At 37.5% G+C, this 17,415-nt stretch overlaps 1 protein-coding gene across 1 annotated transcript in view; it reads right to left on the bottom strand.

Annotated features, from left to right (window-relative positions):
- Nucleotides 1-17,415, bottom strand: part of SHISA9 (shisa family member 9) — a 174,885-nt gene that overhangs the window by 149,070 nt on the left and 8,400 nt on the right. The gene's annotated exons all lie outside the window — the stretch shown is intronic.

Below are 17,415 nucleotides of genomic sequence, written 5' to 3'. Positions count from 1 at the left end.
CTGGGTATGCCAACATGGCTTTTGAAGTACATTTGTGTAGGCAAAATCCAAATATAAAGCATCCCAAATTAAGGGCACCAATAATTGTGCCATACCAAACTACCACAGACTCACTGTTTGTGTTATGCTATATACATATATGCTATAATTTCTGGGGAATTACCAGCATTAAGGAATCATTTCCACTTTTTAAAAAAAATTAATTACTTCTGTGATCCAACTTGTATACCATTTATTCTCTATCTTCCAGGAATCAGAGGTACTACTGAAAACTCTACAACATTATTTTATTCTCAAGAGACAGAGTATTAATCTGGTATCAAGTTAGCAAATGCTTTTAGGAAAACCTCAAAGTTTGGGAGTATCAGAATAGATCTCCTAGAAGAATTTGACAGAGGTATGTGAGTTGGTCAGTCATGCACAGATATTCAGGAAATCAACTGATATCCTGAATCTCACAGCCATATATGCAACAGGAATGTATTTGTTGTGTGCATAGATTTACCTGCAAAGAAAGAAATAGAGAAAAATAGAAAAAAGCTTTGAAAATGTAGCTATGTCTTTCTTAATTCAGCTCTTGGCTTCACTGCTGAAACTTCCAAATGTGCAGCTGGAGGAAGGGAGAAACAGGAATTTCTGATGTACACATTTGTCCAGTAGGAACTAGATGGAACTGCCAGCTTATTACACATGGACCATTGAACACCAAGCAAACACTGCTCTCTCCCTCCTGCACATTTGCAGTGTCTGTGGATTTCCTCCTATAGTTACTTATCCTATTAGCTTAAGGGAAAAGCTCTAATTGCATTCACATGAAAGCAAAATCCTCAGTATATGCACTTTCCATTAGTAGTATTCTCCTTTTTCCTATTATCACTTAGGGTTTAACAGAACTCTCAGGATTATAAGTATATTTTACACTTTGAGTTTGTATTATTATATGATATCAAAGGAAGTAAAGAGAAAAATTAAAGAAGTATTTATGAAAAAACAAGTTGTCACTAAAATCTGACTCCTAGTACAGAAACATAGCAGCAGTTTGGCTTCACAGCCCACATGCTGATTGTAGGAGCTGTGGGTAAAATGATAGGACTTGGATATTACAGAGTGTACCTGGACAGATCCCAGATCTAATGGAACTAATTGCTCCTTTAAATCTATGAACCCACCCAGTCCATGCCACTAAGAGATGGTCAGAGATGGAGGCTGGCCAGTGTGAGCACACTGCTGTGGATCACAGCTCTACCCATTCACTTTTCCCTTTCTTTCTCCCCTGTCAAGGGAATTTAGCACTGAGATTGCTTTAGTCTAAAGCCCATTGGAACAAGAGGGAGAAGAGAAGCACCGGGACTCCACCTCCCCCAAGAGCCCAGGCACTCTGTCAGCCTGCCACAGACCAATTTCCCCAAGTAACAACTCCACCTGAAATTCAGTCTGGCAGTAAAGCTGACATGCTTCTGTTTAAAAAACCTCTCTTTTCTTCAGTAAGACTGAGTGTATTAATAAATTAAACATTTTCTACTAAACACTCTTACCTCTGTTTTAGCAAGTCTGTCTGCTTAAGAGAACAGGTTACTAACACTATTAAGAAACGGAGAAACTTGTTTCTTTCCAGATTATTTACTGCTCAAAGGATTGGAAATCTAGTGACACATAGTTTAGGCTGCAGACTTACAAACTGGCCACTGTTGCACTCACTGTGACTGTATTTAAACTGGGGATCCACAAGCACCACGCTCTTTTTCATCATCCAGTCTCTTAAGGATTTTTTTCCCCCACGGCAGTAAGGCAAAGCTTACATCCATTGTCAATGCCTACATCCATTTCAGTAGTAGGAGTTTTCATACAGATTGTATTCCTGACTTTTGAACCAACAGTGCTAAGTAAGCTGATGTCTTCAGTGAATTGCATAAAAAATTAATAAATTAGCCTTGGAAATTATTTTAAATGTTAAAAATATTATAATACTCTTATTTGAAGCTTTATGGAAAACTTAAGGTTCCCCCATTGTCACCCTAAAATGAGCTCCTGATTAGTATAAATTCCTAATTTTTTCAGAGTGTTTATTTTAGAAACTGTGTTACCCTGGAGTTGCAAGGAAACTACAAAGTGTTCTCTAGTCAGCAGCCGTGACTGTGGCAGACTGCCAGGATGTTTGTGACCTCTAGAAATCCTTAAGGTTTTGATCAGCATTTCCTTATCCCCAGTACTCTGTTGTTTCTGTTTTAAATTACATCTCAGCATCTCCAGAGTAGGTGATGATGCTAATGTGAGTGGTGATACAACAGATTGTTACAAGCATCCTTGGATTATGAGATGGGAATATTTTGACTTTCTAACCAATGATAGTGTTTATTGTATTATAGCTCTGAAATTATTATAGTATTATGCTGATACACGTTACACTGCTGCACATCAAGCATATTCTTGTAAGATACAGTGGATGGAATTTAAAGACTGTCAAAGGCAAGGAAAGACAATACCTGACTGTCCCTGGTCTTGTATCAGGATGCGAATGCTATTTTAACCTTCACTCTGTGTTGCACTAAATCCTAAAATCAGAAGATAACAAATTTCTTGACTTTTCTGTGCCTGTAGAGTTAATAGTTCTCACAATTATAAAGTGTTGTAAATAATGGGTGAAAAATCCTGCTGCTGCTAAAATACATTTGTTTGCTTGAAAATGTACAATGAGTTCATCTAGGGCCTCTTGTGATTGTAGCTGCAGAATATGACTGAAAATTTATCTCTCAGAAGGCATTTTTTGTTCATATATTCATAAAAAGGTTTTTCCCCACTAACACTTTAAGGCAAGTTGATAACAAGACAAGGATTGCTTCCATAGCTGAGGAAAAATCCTCCAATGTCAATGCTGCACTGAGAATACAACGTGCTATGCATGTTACACATTGCACAGCACATGTGGGGATATAGATCAATGTATGTAAACTGTGGCAGCTTAAACACACTTTGTGTGTAAGTGGCCTAAATTCAGACATTTGAAGTGGAATGTCATATTCCATTGTACAACACATACAGACTTGAAGGTATCCTGAAGTGATCAGAACATTAAAGTATGTAAGAAAACACAATTATTTGTTAAAAACCCCATATTTGTTATTCTAAGTCAAGTAGCACAACTTCAAGCTCTCAAAAATTCATAATGCTTTTTCAGCTAGAGTTGATGTTGAAGCTGAGACAAACATATGCTGTCTTTTCCCATATCACCTTTATGGATCCTTATGCTGCAATGACATTTTAATAGGAAGTTGTTTTCTTCCATGCATGTATACATGTTTTCATTGATTTTTAAATTAATGGCGACCTCCAAAAAAGTATGATTTTTTTTTTCCTGTAAATTACAGAGCATTACATAAATTTATATATAGGTGATCACTTCCAGAACCCAGTATCAGGTATTAACTATTTCATTCTGTCTCTTCTGCCAGGATTTCTCTAGAATACTTGCCTTGTCACCAAAACTGTGGCATATCTTCATTACAATTGTCAGGCACAGGCAGAATCGCAAACATGAAGGCAAAAAAAGCTTTGATGGGCAAGAAAGAGACTGGGAGAGAGAGCACTGAAACAATGGTATCATCCACAAGATACTCTGTGGGGTGTGGAGAATGAGATTTTGCCTGGCCTGCAGGCTCAGTCATTAAATTGTTATTACATTGTATGTATGATAACACTGGTTTTCAGGCTTATTTCTGCTTACTCATTTTCTGATATTATTGAACTGTGGCTTAAAAAGAAAAATATAATATAGTTATTATCCTAACCTCTACTGAATTACTTAAGTTGGTACAGGGTCAAAATCCAGTCCAGGTAATTTTACCAATGTGGATAATGAGCGTTCTGCAGATACAGCTCTGTTCTGAAAGTTCAGTGGGCGTTGCAGGCTGCTCTAGGTTCACCACACTACCTATCTCTGAAATTTTGAATTCTTTTTTAGAAAACAATCTCTGAAACGTCTTAAATAGAGCAGACTCTCTCCATGTGCCTTCTGACATCTTCTTTGTGATGCATGGCTGTTCATTGTCATCTTCCTTTGACAGCTTCTCTCATCTCCTATGTTCAAGACATCCGCTCTGAGCAATTTACCTTTTCATCTGGAATTTCTTTATGTTAAGGCTATGCTGATCCTCATTGCTGAATTGGATCTGCCAGGCTGGCTGATATTGGATCCTGCAGTTTGCCAACCCTCGTTTGCTCTGACTGCTGGTGATAGCAGTGCACAGCACTTCAGGCAGCAGTGGCAGCAGCAATCTATGCACGCCAGTTGTAGGTATCTGAACATAAATATGATAATGCTGGACCACAGCCAGCTCTGCTCTGGCTTCTGCAACACTGTTCTACAATATGAAGCACAAAGATAATCTGATGCTCAGAGGCATTCTGCTTGCAGGCAGGCAGACTGGAAAAAAGCTCAGGTTTGCTTAAATGGCCACAGCTCCAGCTGTGAGGCCTCGTCATTTCTTATATGGAGGGGGTGTCAGGAACTGGTTCAACATAAGAATGATGTCCATGTTTTAGTCCTGTGCACGATATAAAAAAGCTCTGCATGTCTTAATGAGGGGATAGCTGGTGAGAATGACAGTTAGGAGCTTTCACTGATAGCAAATCCACAGGACAGAGCAAGCAGTCTGCGTGCTGCTCACAGTTATCTCACACAGGTCAAGTCTAGGGAAATCCATAGCTGCAAGTTACTCTGAGAATAGTTCAAAAGGATTCTTCAGATGATGGAGTGTTAATCCTGACAGCCTGACTGCCAGGATTCAGTCATGCATGTGATCTTGGACTATGACATGCATATGTTTTAATTTGCTGGGGTGATAATTTAGATTAAATTATTCCTCTTCCGTTAATTCCTTTTAAGCTGACAAGACCTGTAAGGATCTATATGAGAAGAGTTTTCTTTACCAGCTCATGGTCACCAACTTGCAGGGTGCACTGATCTCCAACTCTAAATAAGCTACAGGTATATAGGGGAAGTTAATCCATTTCTACATACAGAGATTTCCCATGGGGAGATATGCAGTTAGGACTTTGCCCTTTGTAATTTGCTAGTTAGCCTCAGGTTGTTTTACACCTTTGCATCCTTGAAGCTGTGCTGTACCTTCCTTCCCAAGAGTGTTACAAGCCATAAAGGAGGATTAGTGCAGCTTTTGAACTCCATTAACTATTGCGAGAATTTTCCACTTGGAAGCTTCTAGCATACACTTAATATCATGTAAAGTAGAAATAAGAATAATTAGCAGCTAATAAACCATCTGCCAAGTTTTGAGCTTGTATTTTCCTCCATGATCTGACCTTCTGACATATTCTGACTTCTTCCAGACTTTCCTGGACAATTAATTTAGACACTACAAAGCAGGCAGTCATGTTCTTGAGAAGTTAGTTCTTTGATCCACACAGAAAAGGATGTACCATAGATTACCCAATCCTTTTTTTCTTTTTTTCCTGGCATTCCCAGACTTTGATGACTAGATCTCACTATTTGATGATTACAGACTCTCAGAGCAGCATCTCAATACTTATGTGATTTATGGATCCAAACTTTGTGCTAACAATGCCCTGTAGCATTTTATTGTGCTCACTAAATAACTCGAGGTTTATTGTTCTTAAAAGAGAACAAGGGTAATGCAATTTTTATTTTGTCTAGCTGTCTGTTACTCCCTCCAGTAACTTTTTACTCCTTTGCCCTTTTTAGTGTTATTGAGATCTTAAGGATGAGATGTTTCTACAGCTGTTAGGAAAACAAATGGCTGAATGGAGACAAAAGGCTGAACCACAATCTTTACAGTTGTTTGCTTGGTTTGTTCTGCTTGCTGATCAGTCAGGATATGTAGCCCAGGATGGGAAACTCTGAGAAAATCAGAGATTATTCCCTGGCCAAACGAAATCAAGGAACACAGGAGGAACCTGAGGTACTGCATGTGGGTTATTGAGATGCAGAGGGAGAGGCACAATCCTCCCTCCTCCTGATGAACAGACATGAGAGGTGGTAAAGAGGAAAGGGAAACTTCAGTGTTACTCTAGTGGACAATTTCAGCAGAGTAAAGTACTAAGTTACAGAGACCAGATTTTCATGGACCACTTGTCTTCCTTTCTAAAAATGTTTGGGTGATTTTGACACTTATAAAATCTGAAAATCTCTCCTTATGCATAGGGCAGATAGGTGATTCACACTTTGCAGCATAGCTCTAGTTCTGTGTCTCTGGTTCCAGAAACATCTTCATCCATCTCCCTATGTTTGTAGAAATGATGGAAAAGGTGTCACCTAGGAAATAAAGTGTAGCTTGCAAATAAATATTTCAAAGCAGATTTTCACAAGGAAATGTTAATGGCTCTAAAATGCTAGACTATGACAATACAAGGTCATCATATTATAAAGTGATACATACATTTGTGTGTGTTTGAAAGGAACCCTCCAGCACTGCTGCTCTTTACTGTAATTTTGTTACTCTGAGAGGAAAGAAACCTGATATATTTGCATAAAGTTATTTAGGTCTCATTAGGAGAGGCATAGGATCACAGTCAGAAAAAAAATTAGTCAGCTAATTATTAGATTAGTGGATAAAATTATTAATATAATGAACAAATTGTAGAAAGAGACAGCTTAATAGTATAAATTGTAGTTTATATGCTTATCCTCTGTATCTGCTAAAATTTGGACATTTTCAAAATATAAACAATTTTGCTTTTAATATTCTTAATGATTCAGAAGTTTCTGGTATTTGTTACTGGTTTTGCTACAAACATTTTTATCCAGACTTAGCGCCTGGTCTCTCTATCCCCACACTAATACCTTTGCATGGATAAGATAAAATTTGAGCTTACTGACTTTGATGCAAAAACCTGTAGACACAAGATTAATCCCAGAAACATAGTAAAGAGATGGCTTTATAAGTGAATTTTGCAATTATAGGTCTTAAAGAAACCCTTATTCTAGTTAAATATTTAGGAATAAATCCTCTGCTAATGTCTTATCCCTTCTGATTTTATATGGAGTTCATTGTGTCTGAAAGAAATTATTCCTTCTCACAGACCTCTTTTCTTAAGTGGAGGCCCTTTAGCAAGGAGGACAAACAGGAATCCAAGAAAAATAAGTGTTAAAATTGTAGGAAAGATGTTATTAATCATTAATGTAAATAATTTTACTTTAAAAATCCTTAAAGAAGTTCATTTAACTAAGTAAAGCATTTACTGGCAATTTCAGTACAGAGCTATGACTGGAAACTTGAAACTGTTCTAACCAAAGGGGTGGCCAGGTTTGTTTTTCACAAATGATAAGGAATGTTTCCTCATAAAATCAATGGCTGTTCAGAAATTAACTTGAAACTTTACCAAGAATCTGGATTACTCTAGGAGGAATGCAGTTTTCCAACCTTAAAGCTTTGAAAAAATGAGAAATAGTTTAAACTGCTGTTATAAATGCAAATTATATTCTTTAAACTAGAGTTAGTCATTTGATGAGGTAGAGAAAAAAAAACACATTTCTTTTTTGGATGCCTTTTATAAAATACCATCTCATTCTCTTTCACACAATATTCCTCCATTAATTTGCTTCTGAAGGTATGAGCACGTTGTTTCACTTGGCCAAACCCCCCATGCCAGAGCAGCAGAACAAGTCAGGCTGGTCTTTGCCAACACCCCATTGCAAAGGTGTTCACTTGGACCTCTCAGTACCTGGAGGGGCCTCTGTGAAACAAATCCAAAGTGCTCAGTGCACACAACATTCCAGAAAAATTTCCTACCATTTATATAAGGGAAAGCTGCCACCTGTGATTCTATTTTGTGCCAGGGTTCAGTGGTTGGGGATTCGGTATCAGCACAAACTCTCCAAGTTCTGCCCACTGGGGGTGACAGCAGTTGTTCAATCACAGCAGCTGTGCTGCCAAAGGGCACGAGCATCAAAGGGGAGCACAAGTTCCCTTGCCCCTGTGTGCACATGACTTTTTCCTCGTTTGCAGATGCCCAAATTTCCCTCAAATCAGAACAAAAAGGGAAAATACATCTAGCTGAAAACTCCTGGTAACCTCCTGGCTTCTCAAAACTCTTCTCAAGTGGATCCAATTTGATAAATTATTTCGTAGTTTTCACTGCACTTTTCCTAACTAGCTTCTATTGCTCTTGCCAGTGAACATTTTTCCTTTTCCAACAGTGAACTGTTTAAGCTGTGTTTTTGGGGGGTTTTGGCTTGTTTGTGTTTTTTGTTTTGTTAGGGTTTTTTGCAAAGCTGTAAGATAAACTTCCTGCATATCCCTTTATCTCTCTCCTTACTCCACATTAACAACAAAACCACAATTCCCCTCAGTAAAGAATGTATGAGGTCCTAAGTGAATTGTAGTGCCCCTGGGTAAAATCCTTGAGCCATTAAAGAGAATGAGAGCTTTACTAGAACTTTTGACCAATCAGAATTTCTTCTAATTGGCCTAAACTGGCCATTACTCTAAGCACTGCCAAAATCCTGGCTTTGTTGCAAGGCTCAGAGACTGTTCCTACCCCCACATCAGAGTCACACCCACAGCCACTCTGGGCTCCAGGGCTGAAATGGCTGGGGTGCAGTGCCCTGCTGACAAATGAAACACTGGCAGGCGTTTGCTGCACTCTCTGCTGTGGCATTTGCTGCACTCTCTGTGCTGTGGCATTTGCTGCACTCTCTGTGCTGTGGCATTTGCTGCACTCTCTGCTGTGGCATTTGCTGCACTCTCTGTGCTGTGGCATTTGCTGCACTCTCTGTGCTGTGGCATTTGCTGCACTCTCTGCTGTGGCATTTGCTGCACTCTCTGCTGTGGCATTTGCTGCACTCTCTGTGCTGTGGCATTTGCTGCACTCTCTGCTGTGGCATTTGCTGCACTCTCTGTGCTGTGGCATTTGCTGCACTCTCTGTGCTGTGGCATTTGCTGCATTCTCTGTGCTGTGGCATTTGCTGCACTCTCTGCTGTGGCATTCCCTGCTGCTCTGGCCAGGACTGCTGCCTGCAGGCTCCCTGGAACAATCCCACCCAGCAGCATCAAACGGGGCCTGCAGGCACAGAGGAGCAGCTCCTCACAGCCAGCAGCAGGGACAGCAATAGGAAGCACGAGGTTCTGCATGTGTAGAGAATGGGGTGAGAGAAAATAATAAAGCAGTTCAAAAGTGATCAGGTTAGCTCTTGAAAAGCAAGGTCTACATGGAAAAGGCTGGGGTTTTTTTTCCTCTTGGCTGGTGCTCTGGAGTGTAAAGAGTGAACTAACACAATGAAAACAAACTTTTCAGGGTAAAAACTTTTGAGAGTTTATTGTGGACACTTCCAGCTTAACAAGTGCTAACTCAAATAATGTCCTTTGTCCTAACAAACTTTCTTATGTATTCTCTTTTGTATATGCCCTTGGCTGTGTGTAGATAGCTATTGATCAAATGTGCATTTCCTCTAATTGACAAGGAGCAAATGGTAAATGGCAATTAGATTATTTTGGATTATGTTACAAATTCATTACAGATTCAGAAGTATAGTTATAGCCTTAAGCTTGGGTGAACAGACATGTTGCTTAAATGGATGAGCTGAAACCAAAATTATGTTACTGAAGGAATCTTGAAAGCTATTTAGATGTGATAACTAAAAATTCAAGATTAAATTCAAATCCACATAGTAATCATCTGGGAATGATTATCAATGCAGTTTTGTAGCATGGTTCCAGAGATTTTTTTCCAACTTTTTTTTCTATTATAAAAATCAACAAAAAAAAAGTTAGTTCATAAATATTCAACACATTCAGTTCCCTTCTTGACTTTATCTTTTGATAATAAAACTGGAATCAGAGCCAATATGTACATTTCAAGGAAATTTATAACGTAAAGCACAGAACATAGAACAAAGTATAAAAATCATTTATGATTGAAACTGTAGATTGAAGTTGGTGCAAGTCTCTCCCTGAGTAGCATCCTACAATTGCTTCATAATGTTGGGATTTGTATTCATAAGCTTTTTAATGTATGCAGCCAACCTCTTATTCTTTATTGTGTAACCACTGCACTGATTCTGCTTGGGAAAGTTGGGATGACTGATTGAAAAATTAGGAAGGAATTGATTTTACAGAATGTTAAATTCCTGATGAGAGCATTTTAACATCTAAAATAGACTTTCAAACTTTTGCACAGCCAAAATGATAAAAAGTAATCTTTATAGCTGTGAATATATTAGTTTAATGCTTGCACCTGCATATGCAGACAGAACTGATCTATTTGGGATTTTACGTTTTTTGTCATTTTTGTTACCAATCTATGACTTTTGAGACAAAATATGAGGGTGGGAGTTCAAGGATTTAGAGGGATGATTAAGCTCTAAGTCAACAGTTAAAAAACATGTTGTCTTGGCATGAAAAAGACAAGTATAATTTGTGTGAGGGCAAACCAACAATGAAAGCAAAAGGTAGTTTTTGTTTGCCTTTTAGTGAGGTTATTCTTACCATATTAAAAAATAAGGTGTCTCAGTCTATCCTTCTTCATTTTGATGAGCACAAATCTGGCAGAATGTAATCGTAAAAAGGTTGTGTTGATGGTTTGGGTTTTTTTCAAAACATGATTCCTACTAGTTTGGCAGTGTTTTCTGTCCTAGTTTTTGACATCAAGAATCCCAGTGACTTGAAAGATAACAATGGGCATGAAGCACTGATGATGGATATTGCTGACAGTTGTGGTTAGTAGTGGGAATATTTGGCACTGGAAGTTATTCAACGAGGAAAATATTGTTATTTGGTGTGCCTGTCTGATAAAAAAATAAAATTTTAGCTACTAAATTCAGTAGCATATAATAGGAATAGCACCTCATTAATCAAATTTGTTGAGTAAAATTTAGATTGCAAAACAAAATGAAATCACAAGGGAAACACATCACTGTTTTCCAAAAGTATTGAACTTTCCATTTTGTAGATGGTAAATATGTCCCTGCATCATCAGGCAACACCTCAAAGTACAGCTCTGCACCCCAATGACAGCAGAATGAGTCTCATCCTTCAGATGTGTTGTTGGAGTCTGCTGGTGTGCGACTCAAAGCTGCCATATAATAGTATAGTACAGCAATGCTCTCTTATACCAATACTTTTATTTTATTAAATAATCATTCTGCCTTTTAACTGCAGTATAAAATGCATAAATATATTCTTAGTATTTTTTTATTTCCATAATGTTAATTCTTGCACTAAAGGATAATGTCAATGACTGACTGTATTTCTCCCAAATACGTTTTACACTGATGAATATGTTTATTAAGATATGTCAAATGATTTCTCTGAATTAAAAGCTGAATAGAAGTAAATGATAGGATGCAAGGCAGTAATCCAATCTCATTGTTCTTATTGTACAATAAATGAAGAAAGATAGAGCGAAAACTTCACTGTGCAGTTCTAATGGAAATCCTTATATGCAGCAGAGCTTATGAAGACCTACCCAATACAACTCAAACCTAAAATTGCCAGAATCCATAACAGCCTCATAGATCTTCCAATAAAATCTAACAAAAATATCTGAAACCAAAGAAGAGGCCTCCTGAACATATGGAATGATGTTGAGTTTGATTTGATTACAAACCAAATTCCTCAGTCCTGTTCATGCAAAATTTTACATTTACTATTGCTTTTGCTTTTCATTTTTTTCATTTGCCAGGTTAAGCAAACAGGATGATTCCAAAGGCATGGAATTAGCTGTTTGGTAGGAGCAATGCCAGAGTTCTGACATAGTACACTACACTGGTGTAGTTACAAATAAATAGATATTGTGTATGATGTATAGTTACATTTCCAAAATCATCCTGTTTTTAAAAAAATTTAATTGATGAAATCTACCAAAAGTCAATGACAAATGAGATATTTCATTTGTTTTCCTTTTTTTTTTCCTAAACAACCCCAGAATCTCTCATTCTCAGGTTGTAATTAACTTCCTTGAAAATATTCATTGGGGTTTCAAGAAGTTTCAGAGCATCTTCTCATAAATCAGCATCATGCATCTGAATTAAAATTTGAATGTAAATTAGAAACGTTTTATATTAATGATTGTGAGGCTAAACACACATTCAGAACTGATTAAACATTACTGTCTTCCAGTGACTGAGTTGCAAGAGAAATGCATTTTCAGACTGTACATTTCCCATACATATGGAAAATTTGGTTTCCAGCATGGAAGCTCTGGATATCTGGAATGCATTGCTATAGCTGTAGTTATATTTTAAAAATTCTTTCACTAATTTGTTAATGCTTTGAAGTTGTACTTGTAGCAAGATTTCAGTTTAAGTCAGTATGTAGAAATTAATTTAAAGGTTTAAAAAAGTCTCAAGATAGCTGTGACAAAGCAGTTTGCAGCTTCTAACCTCAAACAGAACTTATATTTAAATATACAATATTTCTTTTGACATGGCTGGTGATAGTAGTGTGGGTTTTTACTTGGATGATTAGTGTGTAAAATGTTTCATTTAAATGTAGACTTTGTCCTCTTAGCTGTATATTACAGTCAGAATGCCATAAGCAGCTCTCTCCCAGGGTTAACTGAAAGCTAAACTTGTGTTTAGCTCAGGAATTTAATCTAAATTATCAGATTTCTTTAAGGTATTTCCTGTACAGACCATAGAAGCCCCAGTAAAATGAGGTTTTGCACCCTGGCAGTGAAGAATAAGGCTTTAAATGTAAGCAAGTTCCCAGTGTTGCTGACTACAGTGCCTCTGTCACTGCAGACTTGTGCACCAAGGACACCCTCCAGTCAAGCTGACCAGTTTATTCTCCCTCATTCTTCACTGTCTTGGAGCACTCCGTCAGCAATACTTCTTCACTCCTTCTGTCAATCTGCTCAAACCATCTTTTTCTTGGCTGAAAACTTATCAGTGTTGTTCATCTTTCTACTCCTAGAACATGGCCCTGTCTACACAGCTCAACTTCTGAGTCTCTTGTCCTTCTAAGTGAGCAGGTTAAGAGCCAGTTAAAGTTTATGAAGAAAACAGTGCAATTCCTCTGGGACATGCACCCATGCACAAAGCCAGCTCTAAATAAGAATTTCACTGTAATCAAACAACCCAGACACCAAAGAAGCCCAACAATGTTATTTGCTCAGTCCTTTGCATTTTGCAGCCCTCTGTCCAAACAAGAGGTTTGGTGGAGCTTCAAGGCCCCTGTGACCAGAAGCACAACGTTACAATAGTGCTGCACATCCTCAACAACCACTTCTTCAATACCATGCAATGAATTGTCCAACAGTCACTGTGTAAGCAAATTAGTTCTCATGTTTGATGTGCTACATGAGCTTTACATATGGAACAACAGGACTTCTCTGTACTGAAGCTTCTTAGTAAACCTCCCTGCTTATTTCCAATGACCAGCAGTAGGAATTACATTTAGGCAATGCAAGACAATGAATCATCTCATTTAAACATGTTATGTATGTTAAACATAAAAATAATTAATTTGCCAAAGACAACAAAAAAAAAGCTTATTCACTAGTGATGAAAGACTGAAAATATTCTTGTGAATTCTATTTTCACAGTGTCAAACTAGTGACAGTTCCTGCCACAGGAAAACACAGCGCTTCTATGTGCAGAAATGGGGAGAAGAGCAGGGATATGCAATACAGAATTTTTATTGTAATGTACAAGGACTTCAAAAAATACCCTCCTATTTAAATGCCTACTGCCTCAACACAGAAATAAAGAAAAAATAAAAGTTAATTTATCATAAGGCACCAGTTATAGAGATAGCATAGCTTTGTTTTCAACATTAGCATTTGTTGTTAGTCAGTATCCAGGACAACTGACAATCAAATGCAGCAGCAAACACAACGCTGAATATATTTTTTGAAAGGTCATTTTAATCACATGTGCTGCAAATTTTTAGCTAGTATTAAAGCTGGCCATTTGAAGCAGTGCAACATTTCCTTCTTTGAATCATGTGTTTAAAATCCACTTTTTAAAATTCAAAATAAAGAAATAATTCATACATGTCAAACTAAATAAGAGCATTTTTCATCTTAAAAAGCTCCTTAATCGATAATTGGCTTTCTTTTAAAATCACCTTTATCATGGGAGCCTGCATAAATTGTTTAAATTTACTAGTGCAAGGCTGGTTCTTGGGAAATAGTAACAGAGCTTTTACTGATCATTAGGGAAAATGACTGTGAATTGCACCAACTGAAGGATTTTTTCACTCTGCTATCACAGATCATGAATCAGAAATAATAGCAGTAATCACGTTTCAGAAATGAGGATGTAGCTATGAAGCCTCCTAACTCCCACTCCATCAGTGTTAATCCCAACAAGTTAAATAAACCCCTTACTTCTAACACAATAAGTAGAAAAAGAAGAAAAAAACAAAACATGAAGAGAAAAGAATACCTTGAGTGCTGCTGCTTTAAGATCCCTTAAAGTCAGAGATGAACATAGCAAGTCAAATTCTACAGAAAGGTTTGCTTTTGGTTTGATGTTTTTAACATAACTTTTTAACTTTATTTTATTTAGCATCTCATGTTAGAAGAATTGAATGCTACACTCTTTGATAGGTATGTGCTGCTTGTTTACAAAGCACCCCACATTCTGATGTGTATGAATGAAGGAGATAACAGAAAAGCAACCCTAAGGAAAGCACAGTACTGAAAGAAAATTAGTACAACCACTAAAGACAAAATAGCTTTTACTAAAAATCATCTAGGTTGTCTGGATTCACATGAGCAAAGAAAAACCTGTGTTTTTTGGGAACCTCCAAAATGTCTGTTCTTTTCTAAATATCAAAAAGAAGGGACAAGAAACTGAGTAAACTGCAAGACTCTGAAAAGAGCTTTTGGGCTTCCACTGGCCTGCAAGCTCTGGCAAATAGCTGCAGGCATCAGAGAAAACCCTTGTCCTCTGGTAACAAAGAGCCCAGAAACAGAAACACACTCAGTGTCAGGGATCATGTGAAGTTTGTCATTTTGACAAAAGAGCTTCCCTTCACAAAACACTTTCAGAACGTATTGGCAACATCAGCAAAGTGTTTTCAAGAGGACAGAAAGAGCAAATGAACATTCAAATTAGGACATTTTTAATAATGTTTGGCCTTCAATAGCTTGTTTGAAAGACACAGTATGGAAGGGATATGCAATGACTAAGAAATTCCTCCTGCCCAATTCATATTTATGGATCCATGTGAAAAGTTTATCAGCCTCAAATATTTAAGTCTTATAATGAGATGGCAAGTAGATAAAAAGTGGTAACTTAGAAAACTTTAAAAATGCAAATTTAACTTTATGATGCAATAATTTTACACAATTTAATTTTCTGTGTGTAAGTAAGAACTATGAAAGCTGTGATTCACTCTGGTTTATTTGCTTATTTAAAAGTACCCCAAAAAAGCCTGTCACTTTTGGTAGTGACATTGGTAGTAGGTAATGCTTCACTGCCAAAGTTTCTGTCTGTTATATCCACTCTTGCAGTGTGTCAGTTCTTCATGCTAAGATACTGACCTTGGAAAATTTGTCTTAATAATTTTCTCTTTATAGAAAGATTTTTTCCTGTGCCATAAATGCATATTTTCAACAGATTTCAATCACTTGTGATGTTCTGGCTAATTCAAGTAGGTCATTTAATCATGTTTTACATCAGTTTATGAGAATAGAATGGCAACAAATACAGAAAAATCCACTTGCTATGAAGGAAATGTATGAAATATTGGTTATAGGATGCCTTGAGTAATTTCACCACTTGAAGCTTTGCACTTAACAATCTAAAATTATTGACTTTATGCATAACGTTGATTGAAGACTAATTACCATCAGAGCTGCTGGCTTCTGAGGTTTCCTTCTGTAGCAGGAATGCCTGAGATGTGTAAGAAGCATTGTTGGGACTGCCTCTATACATGACCCAAAGGATTAGGACAGCTTCAAAGTAGCAGCAGTGCTTCTGTGTTGTAAATTGCAGTGGTGCAAGAACTGCTTCACATATAATTCTTCCCTCTGTGCCAGAGGGCTGTATTCTGTGTGAGACAGAGGTGCTATGGATGTCTGGGGTCAGCATAAACCAACATCCCACTAATGGTTTTTTCCTTCCTTGATGCCATACCTGTGTGTCTCTGAGCTGTATTTATATGCAAGACTTCCTAGAAGAAGGGCTTAAATCTGAATTCAAATCTGAGAAACAATGAGTTTAAAGGCTTGCTGTGTTATGTTGTATATTGTGGTATATACAAAGAGTTTTAAGCAAAATATCTCATTGTGATCATCACAACAATCTAGATAAAATCAATGCAGCAAGAACCTCTTCACCTTCTGACTCTTTCATTAACTGGGGTTCTGAATAAACACTTCACATCTGAGACAAAATAATGGACCCAAAGTCCATTACTATTTGGTACCATTCCTGCAAACGTGGCCATGTGAAGGATCAGACATCAGTGAGTGATACACAGAGCAAAGAGATGCAGTGCACATTCCCATCCTCATTAACCCTTCACTGCAGGGTGTTAGAGCACCTCTGACAGGCAGCAGCTCAGGTTTCCCTGCAGATGTGGTGTTTTACACAGGTAGGGTGTGTGGGTGTGCACTTCCCTCTGCACTGCACATCTGCACAGCCCCAGGTGGAAGCTGTGTGCTGGAGAGCAGGGCAGGCAGATGAGGTGTCACATGATGAGGTGTCACATCTCCCTTTATTCAAAGGCACAGCTTTAATTCTCTCCCATTACTCTGCAGGGATGCAGATAAGGAATGGCCATCAGCCTCTCCCACAAAGCAGGCACCAGGAGTGCAGGCACCACATGGAGCTGCTTTCTTCCATTGTCTTTACACCCTTCCACCAAAAAAGCACCAATAACTGCACAGTGCAGTCCAAATAAAAGCAAACTTTCTTTCTATAGTTAAGGAAAAGATGAGTGCACATACTTTAAATGTTTCAAAATGTAAATACCAATGCAGTAAAAGTATATTTGCAGTAAAATGCACATCAACACTGATCTCCAGCAGAGAATAAAGCCAACCACTACCTACCAATCTAAACTTTCCTGAATGATACCTTTTTATTTTATAAATATATTGAACTTGACTTAGTAAATATATCCATAATTTAAGTATATATATATATATATATAAGATATGGCTGAATATAAGTTACATAAATAAGTACTCAAATTAAATTTTCAGTGGCATTGTTTATCACAAGAGGAATATGTATCTGTGCATGAGAAAGATCTGTATTGTGCTCTAATACAGACTGGGAAAAAAGGTGTCTATGACTTCAGAACCACTTGAAATATCACCGTATCTCACCTGAAGCTCCAAGGTGCACTTTTCCTTGCCTTCAGTAACATAAACATGTAATAGCAGATACAGATAAAAACATTATGTAAAAATTAAAGTAATAATCTTCTCATCTTTCCCTTGGGAAAATGAAAACCACATACAACTTGATGCTATCCAGGGAAGTAT

The sequence above is a fragment of the Camarhynchus parvulus genome, chromosome 14, assembly GCF_901933205.1.
Source record: "Camarhynchus parvulus chromosome 14, STF_HiC, whole genome shotgun sequence".
NCBI lineage: Eukaryota > Metazoa > Chordata > Aves > Passeriformes > Thraupidae > Camarhynchus > Camarhynchus parvulus.
The sequence above is the reverse complement of the archived record's forward strand: the minus strand, read 5'-3'. Positions and strand labels throughout refer to the sequence as shown.